Raw genomic sequence first — 27,083 nt, forward strand, 5'->3', positions numbered from 1 at the left:
ATAAGCCTGGCTGCTCCGCCACTGCTACCACTCTGACATAGTAGTACAGGCTTGTACCAAAGGTAAAACTTGTATTGCCACCTGTGGTCTTAATTGTGTGTAGTGCTCTCTAAGGGCACTGCACAGGATTCTGCCTAACAGCATCTTTTAGATCTAGGGAGCACGTCCAATCTACCCCACACAGACTCAGCAATCAGCGCTGGCGTAACTAGCTTGAACTTTTGGAGGGGTAGATAAAGGTTTAAGTACAACAGATCTAGAACCACTCGCAGGCCTGCCTGTTTCTTTTACGGAATTGCGAAGATACAAGAGTAAAACCCCAGATTCATCTGAGAAGGGGGAACTTCCTCTACTGCCTCGCTCGCAACAAGCGAGCGGATCTCCGCAAGGAGAGCTGGTGTTCCGATCTGTGGGACGGGAGGACTTGAGGTATAGGGAGGTAGAAACCCTGAATCACCACAGAAAGTAGCTAGGGGTACACGAACCATGCCCGCCAGGACTGAGCATGGAGGGCAAGCCTGCCCTCCACCAGAGAACTGTGGATCCTGATGACCCCGTCATTGTTTCTTTCCCTCGGAGGCTGGTGCCTGGGAGAGGAACTGAAAGAAGCGTTTGTGTGATGGGTTGTGCTGTTTCATCTGTGTTGGCTCTGGAACCTGTCGGGTTGCCTATAACGGTGGTCTTTAAACCCCCGAAAACCGCCGAAGGTACAACCACTATCAGATAGCTGCTCTCCCCGTCTGAAGCTTTTTTGCACTGGCTTTCTGAGTAGGGCCAGAGACTTGGCTGTCTGTGAGCTGTCCTTTTTTCTACATCCAGCTCCTCGTCAGTGGGTGAGTGGAATATATCTCCTTCACATGGAAGATCCAGTATGCGATCTTGCACGTCATGATTGAACCTGCTGACTTTGAGCTATGCTGTGCACCACATGCCAGTTGCCACACAGACTGCCCTGCCCGCTGTATCTATATGAGCCACTGATTACTCCATTAGGTCCTGTGCCACTATTTTGGCCCCAGCAAGCTCTGCCTTAAAACAAGCATGTCTGTGCGCTGTGAGGTCTAGGAGGAACTCTATTTACCCCCATAATCTCTCGTTTGCGGCAGCTAACATCACGTCTGCATTGGCCTGCCTCAAGTGGAGAGTGGCATTGGCATATATCTTTTTGCCGTATAGACGTCGAAGAAGCCTGCGGCTTCGCGTACATTGACGCGTCTGCCATTACTAAGGAATGCGGCTGCTTGTAACAGACTTGCCTCCAGACTTATCAGTGGGCTGTGTGGAATGGGGCCTTGCCGAGCCCTTTTTTGCCAGGGCCTCCACATCCTTTTGGAGTGGGATACCTGATCTTGTGGATGGTCGGATGTTAAGACTTCTGTCAGGACCCCCGCCTCGGGCTGCTCCGTCTGCAGAATGCCTAGGTACTCCCCCAGCCTATCGTGAAAAGCTTTTGCAGAGAACGAGCTGTCATGCAACTCGTCGTCCATGTATGTCTGGTTGGCCTTGTCTTGTGGGTCCGGGATATTTGCCAGCCAGTGGTGTTCCAATAGGTGGATTATGGGGGACTACCAGGAGACTGGACTGTGCTCGTGGACTGAGTCGGCATCGAATCCCACTTTGTTGTGCCACTGTAGTGGTGGTGCTTGTAAATGGCACTGGAACGGTAGGCCAAACTGGAGCTGGCGCCACTGGAAACATGGGTGGGACCATTTCCTGGAGTATCCCTTTTGAGGAGGACTCACATTTGGGATGACTTCATGAGCGTGAGAAACCTATCGTAGAATCTCTCTCTGCAGGCAGGAGAAGTGCGTTCTGGCATGGCCGGGTTGGGGCCTGCGTGTAAGGGTGCGCTCTCCCTGTACTGAACCTGTCCTGGGCGAAGCCCTCTTCTGTGAATCTCATCTGCCCCAAAGTGGTTGGGTAGGAGGTACTCCATGTAACCTGCTGTGCGAACATGGGTGACCATTCTACTAGTGGAGTATGCTGCTGACTCAGAGGCTTGTTGGAATGGCATGCTTCAGTATGCGCCGCCATTTTGTCTGGCTGCACCGCCATTTTGCCAGGTGCAGCTTGTGTGTCTGCAGCGTTACTGGCTCTGGCCTCAGCCTGCTTGCTTGCATGCATGCATGCATGCATGCTTGCTCGCAAAGCCTCTGACCTGCCCCCTCCTCAGGTGTTGACCTAAAAGGCTGATCACCCTCAGATATGCCAGTAGTGCTGCGTGTAGGCGCCCCTTCAGACATTAGTTTGGTCTGAGAGCAAAGCCCCCGGGATCAGGCCTGGTACTAGAGCCGATAGGCCCATCAGCAGGGCTCCGGGAGGGTCCATGGACTCCTCGGCCGTAAGGCCGGTAGCTGGCACCTCAGAACCCTTGCTATTAGGCCCCTCCCACTAGGCTTTTCCCAGGAAAGGAATCACCCTTGCAGGGGGCTTATGTGAACAAAATACTTACCTTCTTTGTTTTCCTCTGTATGCCTTTATCTGTTCCAGTGGGGACCTGTTGAATAGTTCCCTCCATCTCGTCAGTCGGTTCTTCAGGGACCGGGGCTTAAGGGTGTTGCACGCTGAGTGACCTTCCTAGCCGTGGTCTTCGCCTAGGCTCCGGAGGTAGAGCACGTGCGGATCCGACATAGGGAAGGAACCCTCAAAGGCCTGGCACCTACTGAAACCGGTTGCGGCCGACATGCACCGGGGAGGGGGTTGAGGCACCAGCATATGGTGTAAAGAACCAACCTAAGATTGGGGATAAAAGGATAAGATAAGTAAAGAGACAGGGTCCTGGGGAAGACTTGATACGGGTGGAATTACAAAAGCCAAAAAAGCTCAACGACAGCATTGGTGAAGCAGGTTTGCTCCTGTCGATGTGGAAAAGAGGACTTTGGTGCGGTGCTGTTGGGCGGAGACAAGGTAGCGCATGCTCCCGGGGCCGTGCCCCAGCGCGCATCTAAATGTAAAGGGGAAAGACATTTTTTGTGGTGAAAAAGGTTTATTTTTTTCCTGTCTCTAGCGAGGGGCGTCCATACAGTATGGAGGAAAGTGGACAGGACGTAGGAGTAAGGAACTGCACTCTGAGCCTGTTGTGGTACTTCCTGGGCGCTGTCAGTTCTGCTGTAATCTGCGAGGTGTTCCCTCACAGCACCGCAGGTATGGCTGGTGCCAACCGATGATGTGTAGGAACAATGCAAACATTTCCAAATCGCCAGGTCTGGACATTGTAAAGGTGAGGAATCTCTACAGAGGATTATCCATTAGAACCTCTAATATTCATTCTGCTGGAGATGTGAAAATAAGCATCCTGAAGATTAAGACACACCAACCAACAGTCCGCCTGAAGAAACTCCAGACATGTAGAATCTTTATCATGTGGAAGGTTTCCAACAGGAGGAAAAGATTTAGGAATGACAAAGTCCAGGATGTGCCTTATGCGCCCTGATGTTTTAGGGATCAAATAGTACCGGGGATAAAAACATTACAAAAAACTCCCATGTCTTTAGTTTCAGACCTTCAGCAATGGCATCTAGAGATAGGGGTGTTTGGATCTCTAGGAGTATTTCAGGGGTGGATACCTCAATGAGTAACCCTGCTTGACAATATTGAGAATCCTGGGCTTTTGGGAGATCTGACCATTGATGGATAGACTGGCTTTATCAGCATAGGCTAGTCAAGAATCTCACCATCCGTAGATCCGACTTATTGAGCTGCAAAACCTCATCTATGTTTGGGGCAAAATATCTTGCCATCTAAAATGCAGATCCACACGTGTTCTTGTACATCAGATTTTATCTAAGACACTTAAGTGTGTAGGCTCCTCACCATCCCCCAAGACATGGATGTGCTACCATAACTGTCATGGTCTGCCAATAGACTTGCTGTGGGGAGGTATTGTTCAGAAAATGAAGGAGGAAGGAACATTCCTCTGCACCATCAAAGGGCAACAGCTCAGAGAGCTTGTCAATTTGCCTTAAGATCTGAGTGGAATAACATGAAATGATAGTGGTATTATCCCAGATTCCTCCACACTGTGCATATGGGCCTTGGATTACCTTAACACAAAGAAGGCCCGACCACTGAAGTGAGTGCAGGTTTGTCCGAAAAGCAAGTTTATTGTACAAACAGCCCAGAGAAGCTCTATAATGCTGAAGAGTCAAACTAAACGGAGTCTCCTCGAATCACACAAGTTAACACTTTTTATGCATTTTGTAACAATAAAAACATTCACACATTTTATTGCAAATCATCCCCCCATACATGGTTGGTCAAATCTATACAAAAGAAATCCAATCTCCTTTAATCTCCACGCTCTCATTGGGCGCATTTAACTACCATCATCAGCTCATATTCGTAGGACACCCCATTTTGGGATTTTTCGTGGTAGGTCACAACATCATCACAAAGCAACACATTCAAAAAGAAATATAATTCATTACAAGTTGTAGCGAACCTGGGATCTCTAACCCCGGACGTGATGCACATGGTTTGCAAGGACACTAACGATATGTGGAGGTGGAGAAATAAGTTCCCTTTGAACTGGCACTAAATATCTCACCCCCACAGACTTGCTGGTGTCCTTGTTTCACTCTAATCTACACGACTACCTACTTTTAATTCAACAAGCACGGATTCTGGAGAAACTGACCGAAACCCATTAAGCATGTGGCAGTTCTTCCCTTAAGCCGCCCTTGCAGCAAGATTATTGCTGGGTCCCAAACAGATGGCCAGACTTCCCTGGACAATGAATAACAGGCTCCCATGTACTTTAAAAGATGTTATCTCCTTTCCAAAATAGTCCCAAACCATAAAAACCCACAGCCTGTCTGTAGCTGACCATTTGATATTGTTGCCGCTGCTCGCTAACCTTCCTCTGCCTTCAACCTTGCTAAACCAGTTTTCACAGTCACACAGAGTTCCTTTCTCCAGCCCGGGCTCCTAGACCCTATACAATCCTTAACTATGAGAGGATCTGCAGCATACAAATTGTATATTCACCATGTACCCCAATGGCCCCGAAAACATCTTTAAAGACCCCAATGTATGAAAGTCTGTGCATGTATGTTCAAGATTACTGCATCTTCTCACCATGATTTCCTCATTGCAAATCTTCTTTCTCGCATGCACATAAGAAGCTCCTCGTTGCACTTCTAGGCGCTACGTGGCACACCATACTTACATTGATTATATCATCAGCAGTTTTGACAGTAATCTTGCTGCGCATGTTCAAATATAAAGTTTTAAACACAATGTAACACTAAACGTAACACATAATCCATGCTCATTAACTACACTACATACATGTAAAATTGCAACTTCGCGTCACCATCGCTGTTCCCCCAGTCACCAAAACGGCACGTACAATGTGAACCCCTATTTCTCACTAGGACCTTTATCTACCACCCCAACAAGACATTCCAGAACAACAGAAAAAAGCAGAAACCAACAGGAAGAAGAACACGTTACTTAAGAACTGTAACATTCTTTCGACTGGATGTTCCTCCCACGTATTCCTCATCTTATGATATTCGTATCTCACCAACTTCGCTGCTTCGGAAAAAGAAATTCTCGGCAGAGGGCGCTGCGCACGAGGTCTTGGCGTTGATGTCCCTCGACGGGCTCTGTACCGCATCAACGTCACCATACGTATAAATAGCTCGTGCTGCGCCCGTTGGCTTCAGTTCTGTTTTTTCGAGGAAATATTCAGGGAACACCCATGCGTGCCTCATGACTGAAAACTCTTTGTGAGAGAGAAGTGTAAATAACACAAACTGTACTGCTGGGTAGGATGGGAGGGTCGATGAGGAATATGTTAGAGGAACATTCAGTTGAAAGAACATTACAGTTGGTAAGTAACTTGTTCTTCGAATGGATTGTGTCCTCCCACGTATTTCTAATCTTATGATAGACTCCTGGGAGTACTCATAATTTTTATCATGGATGGAATGTAGTACCGCCTTAGCAAATAATCCTTCATGGGAAGAAGAGGCATCTAAGCACTAAGGCTTAATGAAGGTATGCATTAATGCCCATGTTGCGGCTGAACAAATATCCGCTACAGTGACTCCCCTCTTCAGAACCGCGGAAGTAGCCATATCACTTGTGGAATGGGCTCGAAGCCCATCCGGCAGGTCCTTTCAGGCCAATCTGTAGAATTCCACTATAGCCAAAATGATCCAGCAGGATATGGTCTGTTTGGTCACCGCTAATCCCAATTTATGGCCAGTATAACCCACAAAAAAGTTGGTCACCCTGACGCAATTTTGACATTCTTGATATATAAAAACTGAGAGCCTTTTTGGGTCCAGTCTATGAAACCTCTCCTCTTCTTTGCCCAAATGAGGAGAAGGGTAGACCGTTAGTACTATTTTTTGTGGCAAGTGAAAGTCAGAAACTACTTTTGGTAAGAAAGAAGGTTTAACCTTAAGTACCTTTGACCCTGTAAAAGAGAGTGGACGGAGGTTTGCACGAGAGAGCCTGCAACTCACTAACCCTGCGGGCTGAGGTTAAGGCCACAAGAAGGACCGTTTTTAATGTTAAAAGCCTCAAGGGACAGGAATGCAGAGGCTCAAAAGGTATACAAGTTAGAAACTTAAGTACAAGATTTAAATTCCAAGTCGAGACATGAAAAGGAACTGGAGGGTACACGTTAGTGAGCCCTTTCAGGAACTGGATGATCAATGGAATTTTGAAGTAGGAAACCTGTTCCGAGAAGCGCTTGAAAATGGACAGCGCAGCCAAATATCCTTTAATTGTTCCAATCTGAAGCCCCAGATTGGCTAGATGCAACAGAAAAGAAAGCACCATAGGGGTGCCACATTGAAAAGGGTCCACATTCTTATCCCTGCACCAGTGTCATCATCCATGCCCCTGACCCCCTCAGGTATAACAGCCCCCTGGCAGCAGTGGGGCTAAAGTGTTAGGCTCACCTGGTATCCACGGGATGCCACCCAGCCAGTTGGTCGCTGGTATTCTCTCAATGATTCCCTGGGATGATTCTCGTGGAAGCTCTGCCTGGAAATACAGGAGGGCTGTGTTTAGGACTGGCCGACCAAGTTAAGTTTTCCCCCCACCTTCCCTGGGACTTCAGCCCCTCTGGGCCCTCTTCTCACCTTGTTGTAGAAGTTGGCGTGCTCTCCGTCCTGCTTTCTGGGCAGGGGCGTGTTGACTTTCGTGGGCGTGTGCCGTCCAGGTACTTCACTGACAGAAGCCCAAATAATGTCTTTCAGGTAGGTCTTATTGCTGTCTATGAGTCGTTATTCTTGCATGCCTTTCTTTGTTTGATAATGTCTCTTTTTATCTCCTTTAGGTGCGCAGAGCGTCCGCGTGGCGAACTGGCTAAACTGGGCCTCGCCGGTAAACGATGGCACACAATAAGAGCTATGATGCGGTAAGTGCTTGGCGCAGCGCAGCAATGTCTTATCTTCGCTGACCTGTGTTTCCTCCCTTTTTTCAAAGGTCGCGGTGTGCTTCCAGCGCGTGTGGGTTTCCGGAGCGATGCCAGCCAAAAGGCGATCAGCCAGATAAGTCTTTAAGCAATTTGTGGTTGAAATGTCTGTGATACCTCCTTTAATGATGTCTTTTCTTCCTTTTTCAGGTCCTTTGGTCCAGGCGAAGGGCAGATCCAACAGAGCTACCCAGGAGCTCCGAGCAGTGAAGGATGGAGATTGCCGGGCGAAGCGCAGATCCAACGGAGCTACCCTGAAGCTGCGAGCAGTGAAGGATGGAGATCGCAGGTAAGATGCTGCAGCTAACGATGTTCTTTTGTCTTTCTGCAGGTTCTGATTTCCCAGGCTTGTGAGTAAGCTGGACATGGTGAGCCTCACGTTGCTAGCTGCAAAGTAACGCGAAGCGGGTTGTCTTGTTCGGTTGTGGTTTAAATAGCCTCTGCAAAGTAGTCCAGGTAAAGTAGTCCCTAGGCCACCACACCCAAAACACTATACCGCATAGCTTGGTTCTTAGGTATCAAGCTATGTGGATGCCTCCATGTTGGATGAAAGCCTAAATAAAGTAGTTCCCTGAGCATATGTCTTTCACTGTGCATTAGCCTGGCGCCGCCAGGACTGGCCCCAAGGGAGCCTGAGGCGTGGCTGCCAGGCCTTATTTGAGATCCGAGTTCTGATTCCACCTGGCCAATGAGCTGGCCAGTGGGGACCAGGGCTAAGGGTCGTGACATAAAGCTCTTCATACTGGCCCCAAGGGCCTTAAAACTCCATCAGAAACATACACGGAGTCAGTCCTGGCGCCTTTGGACCCAAGAAGCCAGCCTTTGGCACCAGGCTCATTATCAGGAATAAAGCAATACCAGTTTTGGACCTTAATCCAACATGGAGGCCTATTACACAGCTCAGTTCTTTAGAACCAAGCCATGCGGTCTAGTGTTTTGGGTGTGGCTGGGCCTGGAACTACTTGGCCTGGAACTACTTTACCTAGGCTATTTAACCCACACCCAAACAACAGAACACGCTTTGCGTTATTCTGCACTCCTGCAGCGTAACGCTCACCGTGTCCAGCTCCTGCTCATCTGCTTCTCCGGTGGCCCAATCCTGAAGCCCTAGATCCGGATTCCATTAATAACCTGGAAGAACAAGAAAAGCATTAGTGAGCAAGAACACTTACCTGTGAAGTAACCGGCCTTGAATCTATCCTGCGCTTCGCTTACCTCGCCCATCTCCAGGTTTCACCACAACCTGCAAGGGAGAAGGAACAATGTCAGCATTAACAAAGCACTTACCTGGGCAAGCAGCGCTTCTATCGCTTATCACTCCGGAACATCACTGCAACCTGTACAAAGAAGAGAAGAGATCACAGGTTAGCAATTAACACCAATAAACAGCACAGCGCTCCGCACATCAATAACTCACCGTGGTCTTCGCCATCAGGGCAGCAACTACGAGATCACAACCATCCCTGTGAAAACAAAAAGAGACATTGTTAGGGAACAACGTAGTGGAGCAAGACGCTTAGACAGAGAAAACGGAGGGAAAGAGAGACCGAATAAAGACGGAAAAGACATTATAACTCACCTGGAAGACAGCAAGCAGAGTCGGAGTCGCAGCCGGTCTAGATCCGACATAAGGGCACACGGACCAGTGAAGCAACTAGGTCCACAAAACAACCACACCCACCACGTTGCCCTGCACAGAGACGCAGGACGGAGAGTTCAACGCACAAAAACCTAAGGTGAGCAATAACCCCAAGGGAGGGGATTTAGACCAGAGGGAGGTGGGAGTCCACCCATCACAGAACCCGTATCTTAACCCTCCATTCTCCTGTTATAGGCACTACCCAACGTCTGGCACATAACCAAGCAGAGAGGGGTCCAGGATAGCGCGTAAACCTCCATCCAGTATCATGTGGCGCCCATGTGGATACCAGGTGAGCGCAACAACCAGTTACTGAATTTATTCCGACACCAGTACAGAGACTTAGTTGCTGGCCTTCTGGCCGAAAGCAAAATTTCCATTATGTCATCCGGGAGGTCCCAATCCTTATATCTCAACCTCTCTGCAACCATGCGTATAAGTTGTTTGTTTTGATCTCTGGATGGTGACCTCGACCTTCCTCTTGCGAGAGAAGATCCTCTCTTTGTGTAAGACGTATTGGAGGGCAGGTGGCCATGTCCAGAAGTTCTGGGTACCACGACCTCCTGGCCCACTCCGGGGCAATTAGGATCATGTGTTTCCCAAACTTTCTGTCATGAACCACCGCCTGCGCCCATTCTGGACTTCGTGGTCCCTGACCCATAGATGACTGAATTCCGTGATCCTTCCAACATGGCCATTTGGTGCGGAACGCAGCTTGCCAGTCTTTACGCACTATGTTCAACATTCTACAAAGCAGACACAGCCCCGCGGCTCTGCGCGGCTCAACGCTACCGCTCGGAGCAGTCTGACGTGTGTCGCCGAAGTTCGCTTGGAACTTCCTTCCTAGTCCTGTTTCCCCGATTCCTTGAATCTACTTCCTCCTTTTCCTTTCCTTGAACTTACCTTACTATTCTTCCGGGATCCTCGCCTGTGCTCGAGTCACGGCGTTCCGTGCCTCCGAGCTCAGACTTAATCTCCTTCCTGGTTCCTGGTACTGGACATCCGACCGCCTCCTGGAGTAAGACCGCTATCCCATGCTGGAACCAGACGACCAGCACACGAGTCTCTACAAATCCCGGACTGTGCGAAAGAAATCATCAAAGAAGGTTGCAAGCAAGGAAAGATAGGTGAGAAGGGGAGAGACTTGTGACAGATTGAGACGCCTAAAAAACGATACGAATACAGAGAGGAAGCCGTGGTTCAAGACCTCATGCGAAGTATGCAGAAATTAACCACTGAAGTCCAGAACCTTAAGGCAGAGAACGTTGCTTTAAAGCAGCTAGTCTTGTCTCGTGACTCTGCTACTAAGGAAAGGGTTTTATTGGGAGGAGTGGTGGACAAATATGATGGCTCTTCAAAGAACCTTCGTGCCTTCCTTGACTCATGTTTGGTGCATTTCACCTTCAAGCCCTACTACTTTTCCACCCCAAGAGCCAAGGTGGGGTTTATGATCTCACACCTCACCGGTAACGCATTAACCTGGGCAACCCCCCTAATCAATTCAGGCGACGCCCTCCTAGATGATTATGATGGATTTGTGGAAGCCCTAAAAGCCATGTTTGATCGCCCAGAGCTTGTTTACAGTGCTCAGGGACGACTACTTGAATGTCAACAAGGATCCCAGGATATGCTTACCTATGTGACCCGCTTTAAACAACTTGTAAAAGAGGCTGATTGGTCCCAAGAAGCCAGCTTCACCCTCTTTCGAAGAGGCCTAAATTAAGAAATAAAGGACGAGCTAGCCAGGGTAGCTCGCTCAAGCTCCTTCCAGGCCCTCAAGGACCTCTGTTAGGCAGAAACCTGTGCAGTTCCCTTAGGGACCACTGCAAAAAGTTTAAGTCTACAGGAGTAAGCAGTAAACCCAATTGGTAGCAGTCTGCACCACCCAGATTTACCCGGTAGCTGTGGCTGAACAGTCATACTTCTCTCAAGAAGAGTTAGGCAGTATATAGAGTATACACAATAGGGCCAAAAATACAGTAGCACAAGCAAACACTGACCAGAGCTTTGGTATAAATGTATATAATTATTTATTTAAAAACACACTTGTAAAAATACACTGGCACTAACATGTCAAGCAAGTTCAAACACAGTCACTAGAAATATATACACCTCCCTAGTTAATTATTCGACAAGTCTAGGTTAAGACACCACTTATTTAGCAAAACAGAGGTGAGCGTGTAACCGTAGATGGCACTCCAATAATTTGTTTAAAAAGGGAGAGAAAAGGCAGAAATAGGAAAAACACACAGTACCAACACTTAAGAAACCACAGCAAGTCAAGAAAGGCAAGGTCTGCTGTAGAGCAAAAAGTTCATAGGCCACGCCCACTCTTGGAGAGAGCAAGGCGGAATGTGCCCAAGATCACACAGTGGAAATGCACTCAAAGTCTTTGCAGGAAAGTCAAAAAGAGGTTGGATCAAGTTAGAAAGGTTATTTTAACAGGTCCGAGGTCACCCCAGGATAGAGAGTCAAGGATTTACAGGACACCTTGGACAGTCTGTCGCAAGGGAGACCAGGCGGGACACAGTACCTGAAATGGTGAGAAAGTTCCAGCGGGGGCAGTTGTTCCTGGCAGCGGGTGCAAGTCGGGGCTTTGTCCAGGGGAAGAGAAGATCTCGACGTGGAGGAAAGCTGGAGGTCGTTTCACTGCCAGGGAAGAAACCAGCCGCAGAGTTTCCCGGTTAAAAGGTACTACCCTTTTATTCGCGGTAGTGGTGAAGTGTCGCTATCCGGCCGCCGGGGTGCTTGGCACGGGCGATTCGACCACGAGACGATCCAGGATGGCGAAAAAGGCAAACTGGTTGGTCCCACCAGCTCAAAGGGAAGAAGACTCTCCTGGAAGAAGATCTCCTCTGTCGTCGGGGAAGTGGTGAGTTCGTACAGCAGGGCTCCACCGGTGGTGTCGTCGTTGTAGATGGCGCAGCTTCTCCCCTCTTCGGATTCTTTAGGTCCTGTGTTGACTTCTGAAGTTCCAGTCCCCAAAGCCCTGCTTTTATGCAGCAAAACCCCCATTCATCAGCCTAGCTGTCACTCAAACATGCTAAGTGGTGAGCCGGGCGGCTCACCACTGGGCCAATCACACAAGAGTGCGACTTGAGTTGCCAAGGCAACTCAGTCCAGAGTGCCTCATCCCCCTCCCACACATCCTGTTGACCCCAGACAGAGTGGCACCATTTGGAGGGCTTCTGAGGAGAAGCCCGCCAAAAAGTGGAACAAAGGGCTCGACTTGGGTTAGAGTTTCAGAGGCGAACACAGACGCCATTTTAAAACCGAGTCCTGGCAAAAAGACCCAACCGGGGAATAAATATTAAATAAATAACCCGGCGGTATCTTTAACATTGCACCAAAAAGTGGTGCGTTTAAAATGAATGGGAAAATCCCATAGGAAATATTGCAGTGGAATATTTTGCGTGGTATCCACTGCCACCAGCCAGAAACTCGACAAGGGGGGACTGGACAGTGCCCTCTTGGAAAACAGACCCAGGGGCAATCGAATTACCCCTACCAGTTCTTCCACAATATGATGGTTTGCACTGGTTCTGTTAACAATTTAAGACTAGTAAAGCCAATGGTGACTTTACATGCCCTGGGAAACAGTAGTCAGTCCCAAGGTATGGAGTCTATGTTTGGGGGTCACTATGACACCCCTGGGTTACTGGACTGAGGGTGCAGTGTAACACATATACCAAAAACACATGAAGCCCTAGGGAGTAAAAGACCCCATAGCCCATAAAACACATTACAAAGTCAAAGGACATTCTCAAATCATGTCTAAGCTGCTGGGGACTCACTAGGTTTGGGAAATTAGCCTTAACAGAGAATTCTCCCTAACAACCTCTTCCTACAAATTGACTTTCGAATCCAGGAAAGATAGGCAGAGAAAAGAAAGTCTAAGTCAACATCTCAAAAGGCTGCCAGAGACCATTCATACAGACCAGAGCCCGCAGCTTCTCCAACCCCGGATCCTGAACCCATGCAACTGGGGGCCTTCCGTGGACCCATTACTCCACAAGAAAGGATGCGCTGGATTCACACTGGACTGTGCATGTAATGCGTCTCTGATAAACACCTTGTGAGAGAGTGCCCTATCGCTCCACCACGGCGTTCAGGAAACGCCAGCTCCCGATCCTAAATGGGGCACAGTTTCGGGAGAAAGGTGTCTGCTCCTCATCAATTCCTTCCTTGAACTCTCCCAGACAAAACAATCTTGTGATTCTACAGGCATTCCTATCGCCTTCCAAGAAAGAATCCTACCCCATCTTGGCACTAGTGGATTGCGGAGCCATGGGCATATTTCATAGATCGTGATTGGGTCACTAGTCACAGCATCCCCCACGAAACACGAGAGACTATGCAACCTGTTGAAGCTATTGATGGGAGACCCTTATCTTCAGGACCCATAACCCTTCAAACCAAAGAGATTCTTCTTTCGATAAATCACCATCAAGAAAGGATTAAATTTGATATAATAAGATCTCCTCACTATCCTATGGTTCTAGGCATGCCCTGTTTGCAGAAGCATAACCCCTATATCAACTGGGCAGCAGGCTCCTTATTTCTTGGTTCAGAACATTGTATGTCCCACTGTTTGTCCCCAAACACTTTACCAAGTTCCTCTGAAGACTCTCGAAACTCAGCAAATTCCAGTCACCGTCTCTAGCATTATCTGGATTCCCAGGGCCTACCAGGCATACGCAGATGTATTCTCAACAGCAATTGTTCAAGCTCTGCCATCCCACAGACCAGAAGATTGTGCCATTGACACTGAACCTTCAGCCGTGATCCCTTTCGGAAGAATGTTTATTTTGTCAGAACCAGAAAAAAGGGCCCTTCGGGAATACCTGGACACCAACTTGGAAAATGGAACTATTCGACCATCCAAGTCTCCAGCAGGCGCTTCCCTTTTCTTCGTTCCTAAGAAGGATTCCAAGGAGCTCAGGCCGTGTTTGGATTACCGTGGCCTTAACCAATGCACTCTCAAGGATCGTTACCCATTGCCTCTCATCTCGGACATCCTGGAAGAAGTGAGAAGTGCAGTCATCTTCACAAAACTTGATCTCAGGGGTGTCTACCATCTTATTTGTATAAAAAAAGATGACGAATAGAAAACAACCTTTAGAACACCCGTCGGCCATTTTGAATATTTGGTCATGCCCTTTGGACTTCCAAATGCCCCTGCAATTTTCAAACGTTTCATGGATCAGGTCTTTTCTGATATGTTGTTCCTCTTCATCATTGTTAACTTGGACGACATACTTATCTAATCCAAGGACATCTAATCCAAGGACCATCTGAAACACAAAGAGCACGTAAGAGCAGTCTTACAATGTTTACGAGAACACAAGCTCCTAGCCAAACCCAAGAAATGACTTTTCCATGTATCAACTGTTCCCTATCTCAGATTCGTTCTTAGCCCAAAGGGGATAAGAATGGATTCTTCCAAGGTTGACTCCATTCTATCTTGGCCTGTTCCGACCACTGTAAAACAAATCCAATCCTTCCTGGGGCTTGTTAATTTCTACAGGATATTTATACCCGCGTTCTATGAGATTGTGCATCCCATTGTCACACTATTAAAGAAAGATACTCCCTTTCAGTGGACCTCAGCCCAAGATTCAGCATTTCAACGGTTGAAGTCAGAGTTCACACAAGCTCACATCCTAGCTCAACCCGACACTGACCTACCTTTTCTTGTTGAAACTAATGCCTCCAACTACGCCATCGGGGCAGTCCTAAAACAGGAACTTGGCGACAAATTAGAACACCCCATCACCTATCTCTCCCGCACCTTGACTCCCAGTGAAACTCATTCCGTCCTGGAGAAGGAATTGTTAGCCATTCGTCAAGCCTTTACTAAACAGCGTCATCTCCTTCTGGGAGCCAAACACCCGGTACAATTCCGCACGGACCATCGGAATCTTCAAGTCCTACAATCCCTGGAATGTCGAAACAGTCGCCAAGCCCGTTAGGCCTTCTTTTTTGCCCAGTACCAATTTGCGAATCCATCATTTTCCTGGAACATATAACATTATTGCTGATGCCTTATCCAGATGTCCTGATTACGAAACCCTTGAGGACCGGACCTTTTCTAACATGTTTCTCAACTCAATATTTGTTGCTCAAGCAATCACTCTCCTGGAGGATATTCGAGCCCAAACTCAGTCTTCTGACCCTTGGAAGGAGTTTAAGAACAACAATCGGCAGAAATTCAAATCAAAAGATGGATATCTCTTCAAGGACAATCGACTGGTCATCCCTACTCCGGGACTGAGACAAAAGATCACAAGCCTATGCCATGATACTCTTCATTCAGGACACCATGGCATAACCAACACCCTCCATCTTATACAAAGACAGTTTTGGTGGCCAAGGATGACATCAAGATCCATGTCCAGACTTGTGCAGTCTGTAATCAGAACAAACATGACAATAAGAGACCAGCAGGTCTCCTACACCAACCAGCACTACCAACAAGACCCTGGGAATTCATTGCCACAGACTTTATTGTAGAACTACCTTCTTCCAGAGGCTACATGACTATAATGGTTACCTTGATTTGTTCACACATATGGCTCATTTTACGCCTCTATACAAACTACCATCCTCATCTGAACTCGCCGGGATTTTCCTAGAACACATATTCCGGCTTCATGGATTACCTTCCAAAATCATTGGAACAGTATCTTTGTTGTTTCGCCACAAAAGTCCAGGATGATTGGTCACTCTTAATACCAGTGACCGAGTTTGCATACAACAATTCGGATCATTCTGCTATCAAGACCAGTCCTTTCTTCTGTAGTCAAGGATTTCATCCTTCAGTCCTACTGTCCGTTTTCCCACATCCTACCCCAGTTCTGGCAGTTGATTCCTGGATTGAAACACTAATCAATGTGCACAAAGAAGCAAAGGAACACCTAGAAAGGGCCCGAAGAGATGTGAAACAATATGCAGATTCCAAAAGGCGGCCTGGGCCTTCCTATTCAATTGGCAATAAGGTTTGGTAATCCTCAAAACTCCTTCCTCGGCACCTACAACCAAATAAATTGGCTCCCAGGTATTATGGACCCTTTTCTATAAAGGAAATTGTTAATACAGTGGCCTTTCGACTCCGTCTACCAGAGTCATGGAAAAGGATTCATCCAGTCTTCCACACTTTTGTTAAAACCATATGTTCAGCCCTCTCGAACTGCTCCAAGATCTACCCCAGTGATCATCAATGACCAACTCGAATATGAGATCTCCAGAATGTGTGACTCGAGGTACCAACAAGGTCAACTACAGAATTTGGTTGAGTGGAAAGGGTATCCCTCCCAGTGAGCGCACCTGGGAACCTGTGTCAAACATGAATGTCCCCGGCTGATACGAAGATACCATCTCATCCATCCAGGCAAACCCAGACGAGCTGGGTTTTCGGAGGAGGCATACTGTCATGAACCACTGCCTGTGCCCATTCTGGACTTCGTGGTCCCTGACCCATAGAGGACTGAATTCCGTGATCCTTCCAACATGGTTGTTTGGTGCGGAACGCAGCTTGCCAGTCTTTACGCGCTACGTTCAACATTCTACAAAGCAGACACACTCCCGCGGCTCTGCGCGTCTCAACGCTACCGCTCGGAGCAGTCTGATGTATGTTGCCGAAGTTCGCTTGGAATTTCCTTCCTAGTCCTGTTTCCCCGATTCCTTGAATCTACTTCCTCCTTTTCCTTTCCTCGAACTTACCTTACTATTCTTCTGGGATCCCTGCCTGCGCTCGAGTCACAGCGTTCCGTGCCTCCGAGCTCGGACTTAATCTCCTTCCTGGTACTGGACATCCAATCGCCTCCTGGAGTAGGACCGCTATCCCACGCTGGAACCAGACGACCAGCACACGAGTCTCTACAAATCCCGGACCGTGCGAAAGAAATCATCAAAGAAGGTCACAAGGAAGGAAAGACAGATGAGAAGGGGAGAGACTTGTGACACTTTCTCAACCTCCTGATTACGTGAGGAATCGCCGGGACTGCAGGTAATGCGTACAGAAGTGGAAACTTCCAGTCCCCCACAAAAGCATCTCCTAGAGCTCCTCTCAGAGGAAATTCCCTTGAGCAGTACTGTTCACACTTCCGGTTGACCCTGGTCACGAACAGATCCACCTGAGGCGTTCCCCAAAGGATGAAGATCTCTTGAAGGACTTCCTGAGCTAGTTCCCACTCGTGGGATACTGTGCTCTGCTGGCTCAGAGCGTCCGCCGCTGCATTCTGCTCCCGGGCTAGGTGAACTGCCGACAGAGATTCCTTCTTGTATTGCCCAGAACCAGAGCTGCATTGCCTCTCTGCACACTGGAAGTGATCCTACACCTCCTCTCTTGTTCAGGTAGTACATGGCCACTGTGTTGTCCGTCATTATCAGGACATTCTTTCCCCATACAGAGGGCAGGAAGGCTTTCAGCATTAGTCTGAACGCTCTCAGCTCCAACAGGTTGATGTGTAGCTTGGACTCCGATGGAGACCAATGACCGTTGATGGTCAGATCGTTGGCGTGGGCTCCCCACCCCGTGAGTGAGGCGTCCGACACTACTGTCATCTCCGGTATGGTTGCCAAAAAGATTCTCCTTTGAGGATATTGTCGTTGCAAGCCCACCATATTAGATCCCGAGCCAGTTTGCTCGGGACTTGCAGAAGATCAGACATACTCCCTGAGAATTGGGACCACTGAGTTCTGAGGGCCCATTGAAGAGATCTCTTCCTCAGTTGAGCCTCTGGCACCAGAAAAATGCAGGAAGCCATGAGGCCGAGTGTTAGTGAGAATTCTCATTCTATGGCTAATTTCCCTTACCTAGCGAGTCCCTCAGCAGCTTTGCTGGATTTCTGGGGTTTATTTTTTCCACTTGGTAAGAGTGTGAACCTTTTTCCCACTCTTACGTGTGTTTTACCATGTGTGATCTTGGGCTCTGGAGCCACACCACTCCATGAGCCCAACTTCTTGTGTGTGTTACATAGCACCTTCAGTGCAGTGACACAGGGTTGTCTTTGAGACTTCCCAATGACTCCATTTTTCTGGGGCTGACTACTGTCCCCCAGAAACATGTAAAGTTGCCATTAACTTTATATAGTCATATTTACCACAGATCCAGTACATCACACCTTACATGGAGTATTGGAAAGGGTTTATTCATATCCCTTTTTTATCTGTGCCTCTTGGAGCTTTGTTTCGCTCCCTTAACACTAAGACTTGGCTGGTGGCACAGGTACCTACCCTATCTTTTCTACCACGGTTATATTATATAACGTGGTAATGTTTTAGGTTAATATAGTAGCCTCGAACATGAAACCCACTTGACCATATTGGTTTTATTTCGGCTCCGGTCTGGTTTTATAGCTATTTCTTTTTGTTAAAGGCTTTCTTGTGTTTTACTTTGCGCGGCAAACCAGGTTTGCCTTCTTTGTTCACCGTCATTTGGCGGGCTTCTCCAGAGAAGCCCTCCTCCTGGCACCTGGCTGTCAAAGTGGGCTGAATGTGAAGGAGGGGTGTAGTCACCCCCTGCACAGGGTCTCCTTGGAGACCCAAGTCGCACTTTGTGTTCATTGGCTGAGGTGGTTGACCAGGCTGGACAACCCCCCTGCTGGGTGATTGACAGCCAGGCTATATGAATGGGGGATTTTGGCATAAAAGGTAGGACTCTTGGGCTAGAAGTCAGAGTCGCCACTGGAACTGCAAGGAACCGAAGAGAAGCGGAGAAGAAGACGGCTGCTGCAACTCCCGAGTCCCAGTGAAGCCCTGCTGCAGTCTTGAGCTATCTACCCTTCAACGACAAGAGAATATCCAGTCCGGAGTCTTCTTCCCTTGAGCCCGGTGGGATCAACCAGCTCACCTTCTACAGCCAGAGGATCCTCTTCTTAGTCGAAATCGCTGCACACAGCTGTAGTGGTCCAGATAGCCATCTGAAGAGCCTTTCCCGTTTTAAAGGAGCACACCTTTTATTCACTGTTGCTTTGCTGCTGCTGCTGGCCTCATCCCTGGGTAGTGCAGATCGCTCCAGACGACGTCCTTGTCCCCATGACTGAAGCTCCAGGAAACGTGAGTCTGCAGGAGCTACCAGGAACAACTGCCGTGGCACCAGCTTTTCTTCAACCGAATAAGGTACTGTGTCCGACTTCAAGGAATTAGGGTGAATCCTTTTCTCCTCACCTAAGGCTTGTACTCATCTTCCTTCCCTCTTATAACTTTTGTCTCCCTTTTGACAATATCTAAGTACTCCTGGCAATCTCGAATCGTGAACTGTTCTAACCTTGTGATCCACGACAACAGGACCCCTGTCCATTTAGCACTGGCGCAGGCCTATTGACTTATCTACGTTCTAGAAAGTAGTCTCTGATTCTATCTGCCTTGACAAAAGTATTGCCTATGATTTTTATACCCAACTCTCTTGTGTTAATTCATGTGCTAAGTGTATTTTACTTCGGTAACATTTCTTTCCGCGGATACGTCTTTCTTTAGTAAGACCGTACTGTCATAACTGTCAAAAAGGAACAAGTTACTTACCTGTAACTGTTCTCCAGCATGGGTCTGGCATGGATTCACATGCTCATGAATATTCCCCGTCGTCAGGCTGGGAATCTTTTGTAAAGAAAAAATCAATATCAGTTTCCTTTCTGATCTGTCTTTCTTAGTAGTAACCAATCACTGGTCTCTGGGTCATACTGCCCCCAGCCAATGACTGCCCTCTCCCTAAGCCCTGCCTCTGGCAGCCATCTTCAGATTTGGTAGCACGTAAAGTGGCAGTAGGACCAAGTGAAGAGCCGCAGAGGGATAGGAGGGAGGGTTCGCATGTGAATCCATGCCAGACCCATGCTGGAGAACAACAGTTACAGGTAAGTAACTTGTTCCTTCTCCAGCATGGGGTCTGGCATGGATTCACATGCTCATGAATATAAGAATACATAGCAGTACACACATGCACAACCACGGGAGGTGGCAAAAGGTTCAACATTAAGCATTACATAAACTCAACATTAAGCAACTCTTATCTCCACACCAGGCCCACCTTCAGGCGAACAGGTTGCGCAGCACTGCTTGGCCGACTCTGGACTCCTCCCTGGAATCCCGGTCGACGCAGTAGAATCTCGTGAAGGTGTGCGTCGACCTCCACGTAGCAGCCCTGCAGATGTCCAGCAGGGGCACACCAGACAAGAACGCTGTGCTAGCAGCGATCGCTCTGGTCGAATGGGCTCTCGGACGGCAGGGCAACGGTCGGTTTGCCAACCAGTGACAGTGCACGATGCAGCCGGAGAGCCATCTGGAAATGGAAGCCTTCGAGAGAGCCTTCCCTTGGTTCACAGGTCCAAAGTTCACAAACAGCTGCAACGTCTTCCGAAAACTCTTTGTGCGGTCCACGTAGAACTTTAGCGCTCTAGCCACATCCAGCGAGTGCAAAGTCCTCTCGGCCGGCGACAAAGGCGACGGGAAGAAAACTGGTAACGCCAAGGGCTTGTTGAGGTGGAAGTCCGATGGCATCTTGGGCATAAAAGGAGGGGTGCGATCTCAGCACCACCCTCGTGTCATGAAAAGTCAAGTATGGAGGCTTGCAGGATAGGGCCTGGATCTCTCCCACTCGTACGGAGGTGATGGCCACAAGAAAAGCCTTCTTCCATGACAGGAACTTCAACAGCGCCGAATGCAGAGGCTCGAGTGGCGCCCCCATGAGCCTAGACAGCACCACGTTGAGTTCCCACCCCGGGGCAGGAGCCTTCACCGGCGGGAACGATCGGAACAGTCCCTTCATAAATTCCTTCACCAGGCGATGAGACCACAAGGACGCCTGTCCCATAGTTCTGGTGTATCGGGAGATCGCAGCCAGATGTATCTTGATGGAAGCGTGAGCTAGTCCAGCCTTGGCCAGCGACAGTAGGTACAGCAGTACTTGAGGGGACGTAATCCGCAGAGGGTTAATCTTCTGTGCACGGCACCAGACAGAGAACCTCTTCCACTTATGTCCGTAGCACTTGAGAGTTGAGGACGCCTTGGCCTTTGCAAGAACTTCTCTGCAGTCAGCCGGGATATCGTACCCTCCAAACTCTAGTGCTGCAGCCAGGCCTGTAAGTTCAGCGACTCCGGGTCGTGATGAAGGATGGCGCCTCCTTCTCTGGAAAGAAGATCTGCGTCCGTCGGCAGCTTGACCGGTAGGGTCGCCGACAAATCCAGAAGGTCCGGGAACCAGATCTACCTCGGCCACGCCGGTGCGACGAGGATCATCCTGCACCGGGACCTCTTGAGCTGGTTGATGAGTCGGAGCAGCAACGGCAACGGGGGGAACGCATATAGGAACAGGCCGTCCCAGGGGAACGAGAAAGCATCGGCCATGTTCCTCGGTTGGGGAAACCTGCTGGCGAACCTCTGGCATTTGGAGTTCGTCGCCGTCGCGAACAGGTCGATCTGGGGTTTGCCCCATCGCTGAAAGAGTCGGTCCACTTGATCCTGGCGTAGTTCCCACTCGTGGCACGAGCGCAGCTCTCTGCTGAGTGAGTCGGCAATGGTGTTTTTTATCCCTGCCAGATGAAACGGCACCAGAAACATCCCTTGGGCAACGGCCCAATGCCACAGATCCGGGGCTTCCTTGGATAGGGCTGGCGATCTGGTTCCGCATTTATCGTGGTGGTTTTGTCCGTGAAGATCCTCACCACCTTGCCGCCCTTGAGGGACGGGAGAAAGGACCTGAGGGCCCAGAACACTGCCCGGAGACCCAGGATGTTGATGTGGAGCGGCTTCTCCTCCGGGAGCCAAAGGCCTCTCGCGTGAAGATCTCTGGTGTGCGCTCCCCACCCCTCCAGGGAGGCATCCGTCGTCACCGTCTCCTGGTGGGCCGGGTCTGAAAGTCTGTCCCTGCCACTAGATGAGCGCGGGTGCCCCACCACCGGATCGCTCGTGGGAAGGTCTCATTGTGAGGGATCCTGTCCTCGAAGCTGCTCGTCGCTTGAATCCAGCAGGCGTCGAGGAACTCCTGTAGAATGCGCATCCGCAGCCTGCACAGGCGGACGAGATAAATGCAAGAGGACATCATCCCGAGCAGGGACTTGATGGACCTCACCCTGGCCACGTCCGTGGCCAGCAGACGCTGCACCTTGCCTAGGATGGCCTTTGTCCTTTCCTGTGACGGTTAGGCCAGACGTGCCACTGTGTCGAGCTTGGCTCCCAGAAACAGTGCGACTTGAGAGGGGACCAGGTGGGACTTGGGGAAGTTGATGGAGAACCCAAAGTCCGTGAGCAGCTGGACGGTCTTTCGCTGTGTGTTCTACGGCGAGCTCCCTTGTCCTTGCGCGGATGAGCCAATCGTCCAGGTAGGGGAAGACGTGGATCCCTCGTCGAGGCCCTCCAAGACTTCAACCAGTTCCTCCTCAGAGGCTGTGTCCGTGTCCACAATGGCCACCGGCTCCCCCCCTCTTTTTCCGCCAGGGTCTTCACGGGGGTCTTCTCGATGGGCCTGAAAGAGGCTTCCCTCCGCGGTGGCAGAGAAACTCTGGGTCCCGAGGTCGCCTCCACTGGTGTAGCCTCCCCAGGTTGCGCCAGGGTGGCCGCGACTTCCTCGATAGAGGCCTTAGCCGGGTGAATCAAGGCCTTCACCTCCTTCTGCGGGCCTGTGGCCTTTACCTTGGGGGGAGGGTCACCGCCTCGGTACCCCTCGGCTGCATCCTTCGAGACCGACCGGGGCCTCTCCAGAAGCTTTGCCAGGTTCTCGGCTTTCCTCTTCCCTGAGCCAGAGTGTTGGTTCGTGGTTGATGGTGCTGGAGAGGATGCGCCCTGCCGGGCAGCTGAGGAGCCCGAACGTTCGGCGCTCCCGTTGCCCGCAGACTCGTGGTGCTTTGCCTTCTGTTGGGCCCCCGTCACCGGGGCGCCCTCATAGGACTAAGAAGACTGCTCAGACTACTTCTTCTTCTCACCTGACGGGCTCTTTCCTTCCAGCCAGAGAGACGAATATGTCGATCCTTGATGGTCCGATCCAACATGTTCCCGCGAAACGCACAGTCCTTCTCCACGTGCGTTTTGTCCTCATGAAGGCAGTAGAGGCACTTCGAATGCTCGTCCTCTTTGAACACATTCTGCAGCTGGCATCCAGGGCAAACCCTGAACAGCTTTCCGGGCGTCAAGCTTCCTTTCTCCTGAGCCATGTCCGGGGTAGGCCACAGAAACTTCTGAACTCCTCCAAGAAGCGTAACTCGACGAAAACTTCATCCTTGAGGGGCGTAGAAAAATCCGAAACGGGTCCCCATTGATCGGATGTAGAAACAGTGGAGCTTGAGACTCTATTTGACTGAAAAATTAGAAAATACCTTTGAAAAAGCGCAAAAACGCAGCAAAAAGCTTGAGAGCTAAACACAAGGACTTGAGCGTGCGGTAAAAATCTGAAGATGGCTTCCAGAGGTGGGTCTTAGTGAGAGGGCAGTCATTGGCTGGGGACAGTATGACCCAGAGACCAGTGATTGGTTACTACTAAGAAAGACAGATCAGAAACAAAACTGATACTGATTTTTTCTTTACCGAGGATTCCCAGCCTGACGACGGGAATATTCATGAGCATGTGAATCCATGCCAGACCCCCATGCTGGAGAAGTGATCGCGTATTAACCACAGTAACGTCATCGTTTCACAACACCGGTCTGTCAAAAGCCAATGTACTTACCTTGAATTATTCTGCACAAGAGGAATTGGTTGTGTGTAGTGTAATGAAGTGTGGTTTGAAATTAATAGAAGTGAAGTGTTTTATGAACAGATGGTTTAAAAATAAATGCCTTTATATTTTTTTAACCAGAAACCTCGAGTCAGTGTTTGCTTGAGTCACAGTAATTGTAGTCCTTTGTCTAATCTCTACTACTGCAAATTTCTCTTGAGATAAGTCTGGCCACTCTGTTACTGCTACCACTCTAACTGTGTAGTACAGGCTTGTACCAAAGGTGAAATTGTACTACCACTTGTCTTAATCTTGTGTAGTGGTCCCTAAGGGCACTGCCCAGGATTCTGCCTAAGACCGAGCAATCTCAAACTCGTAGGCCGGTAAACACTGGGAATTCTGAAATTTTGTTACCATCTGCAGAATGTGGCGAGCTCTCACCTCAGGAGGCGAGGCTTTGCTCGAGGAAGCATCCAGGACTGCGCCAATAAATTGGAGTCTTTGGAATGGTATCATATGGGACTTCATGGATTTGAGGGAGGAGATCAGCTTGTGTAGAGAGTGGCAGGTTATTGCAAGATGTTCCTGAGCTTGTTCGGGGGAACTAGCTCTTATCAACCAATCATCCAGGTAGGGGTAGACATGAATCCCCCTCTCCTGAGATTCGCTGCCACAACCGCCATCAGCTTGGTGAAAACCCTCGGGCGGAGGTCAGTCCGAATGGCAGAACTCGAAACTGATGGTGAGAACCGCCAACCGCGAACCTCAGGTATTTTCTGTGCTTGAGATGGATTGGCACATGAAAGTAAGCATCTTGAAAGTCCAATGATACCAACCAGTCTTGGAGTTGGAGACCCTGAAGGATCTGAGAAAGATTTACCATCTTGAACTTGTCCTTCCTGAGGAACTTGTTCAACCTTTTTAAGTCCAAGATGGGTCTCAGTCCTCCATCCTTCTTTTGGATGAGAAAGTAAGGGCTCTACCAACCCTTGTTCCTCTGCGCTACAGGTACATGTTCTATTTCACCTTTCTCTAGCAGGGTTAAAATTTCCTGCACAAGGAGCGGATCTGGAATTTTGACAGAGTTGGCTACCGGTGGATGGTCCCGAGGCTTTTTTAGGAAGGGAATGCAGTAACCTTGACCTACTGTTTCCAGTGCCCAAGTATCTGAAGTAATGCCCCACCATTCGTTCAGATGCTGAGAGATTCTGCCTCCAACCGGGGTCTTGTGTGCTAAGGTCTCAGAGAAATTTGGAGGCAGCTGCAGGGGCGGCTGAGGGCAAAGATGCCGCTGCGGAGGATGATTTCCCACCTCTTCCTCGTCCACTACGAGGGAAATTTCTTTTACCTTTCTGTGTGGCCTGTCCTCTTCCTCTAACAAACGAGGAGTAGTATCGAAAAGAACAACCTCTCCAGGAAGATGAGCCCGAATAAGGTTTTTGAGGCTGTCGCATAGAGGCGCTAAGTGACTTAGCTGCCACCTCGGAGGTCTGCAGTTTTTCTAAGCTCTCATCAGCTTTACTGCTGAACAGCCTGGAGCCGTTGAAAGGCATGTTGAGTAGCCTGGCCTGCACGTCTGGTGCAAACCCCGACTTCCTCAACCACGCAAATCTGTGCAGTACTGTGCTTGCAGCCATGGATCTGCTGATGCTGTCAACAGTATCCAATCCATATTGGAGACATTCCCTTATTGCCTCCTTACCATCTTTCACAATATTCAGAAAGCCTTCCCTTTCTTCACCTTCTGGAATATGATCAGCCACCGCCCTTGCGCAATCCCACACAGTATGAGTAAACCTGGCCAGGGTACAGGTAACATTTGCTGGTTCAAGGGCCATACTGCCCGAGGAAAATAACTTGCGTCCCCCTTTTTATCCTCTCTATCTGGGGGGGATAGATGGATAAGCTGACTGTCTCATTGAGGTAGCGGCTTGTACCACTAGACTTTCTGGTGTAGGGTGTTTACTCAGAAAATCAGGGTCACTGCCTGATGGCATATATTTCTTAAGAAAGTGTTTATTGACTGCTGCAACAGACTCAGGAGTCTCCCAATTTGTAACCACTGTTCTTTGAAGAACGCTATGAAAGGGAAGAACAGGGTCCTGTTGGGGGCACTGGACCAAGATGTCGGTCATATCATCTTGTTCAATGGTTGGTAAAGACCTGCCCCAACCCATATATTCAACAACTCTGTTCATCAAGTTCCTGTACCTGGAATCTGCATGTTCTGCAGGATCAGGTTTTTGAAACTAACTCAGGTGACGTATCAATGCCACTGGCAGAGTGAAGGGCATCACACAGGTCTCTCAATCTTGACTCAGGGTCAATCAATTCCTCTGGCACATTTCTAGTACCAAATTTTATTCCAAAAGGAGAAATGTCTTCCTCCGAGACACTTTCCTCCTCAAATATCAAGGACATACTGATTTAGGTAAAGGTGTATACCTTTTTTCCTGTCCAGGAATTTGTCTCGAGGGAATCGAAGGTTTCTTTGAAATCGTCGATGACTACTTCGATAATGTAGCAGATTTCTAGTTCTGCTTTGGCGTCGAGGTAGTTGGCGCAGATGGCGTTGATGAACTTGTGGAGTGCTTCGACGATTTATGCTTTTTTGCCATTACCGGGGAATCACACGAATCTCGAAGAGCCTTTGACGTTTTAACGTCGGGTCGAGATCGTCGAGTTTCCTGCTTACTACTGTACTTGCCTTTACTACTTTCTGACTCTCCTGCATCGTCCAAAGGAGCGGCTCCTTCGAGGTTTTTTTTGAAGGGGTCGGGCCGCATTCTCAAAGACCTTCATTATTTGCTTTTTGAATTCTTCCCATTTTCTTGGGGAATCCGACCTAGTTGGACATCTTACCAATTCGGTAGATGTGTCAGAAGAAGAAGAGGGAGATCCGTGTCTCCTCCACATGTTCTTTGAAGAAGATGAAGAACGCCTTGAACTACTACGTGATCGGTATCTCTTCGAATGTTTGTGCTGATCCGAATCTCTCGATTCAACTGACTTTTTATATTTTGAAGAAACCTTCGAAGAGGTCTTTGAAGAGGCCTTGGAAGCTTCCCGCCCCACCGCCAGTTTACCTTTTCGCTCACAATAAGCTTTCTCTGTCATCGACTGACAAGAGCCACAGTCGCTGGTCCGATGGTCCGAACCCAGGCACCAAAGACAAACGCGGTGTGGATCAGTGATTGACATTTTAGAGCCACAGTCGACACATTGTTTGAACCCCGTCTTGGGAGTTGAAGGAGTAGAAGAAGACGACATCTTCTTGAAGAAAATTTGAAGCACGCTGTTAACATGAGAGCGAAGCAATCGGGGAAAAAAAGAACTGAAGCCAACGGGCACGGCACAAGTGACGT

General features: G+C 49.1%; 1 protein-coding gene across 6 annotated transcripts in view; it reads right to left on the reverse strand.

Moving 5' to 3' along the window:
* PASK (PAS domain containing serine/threonine kinase) overlaps positions 1-27,083 on the reverse strand; it is a 2,072,978-nt gene that overhangs the window by 491,057 nt on the left and 1,554,838 nt on the right. The window lies entirely within an intron of this gene.

This window comes from Ambystoma mexicanum, chromosome 10 (assembly GCF_040938575.1).
Source record: "Ambystoma mexicanum isolate Mex_15411 chromosome 10, UKY_AmexF1_1, whole genome shotgun sequence".
In the NCBI taxonomy this organism is placed as follows: Eukaryota; Metazoa; Chordata; class Amphibia; order Caudata; family Ambystomatidae; genus Ambystoma; species Ambystoma mexicanum.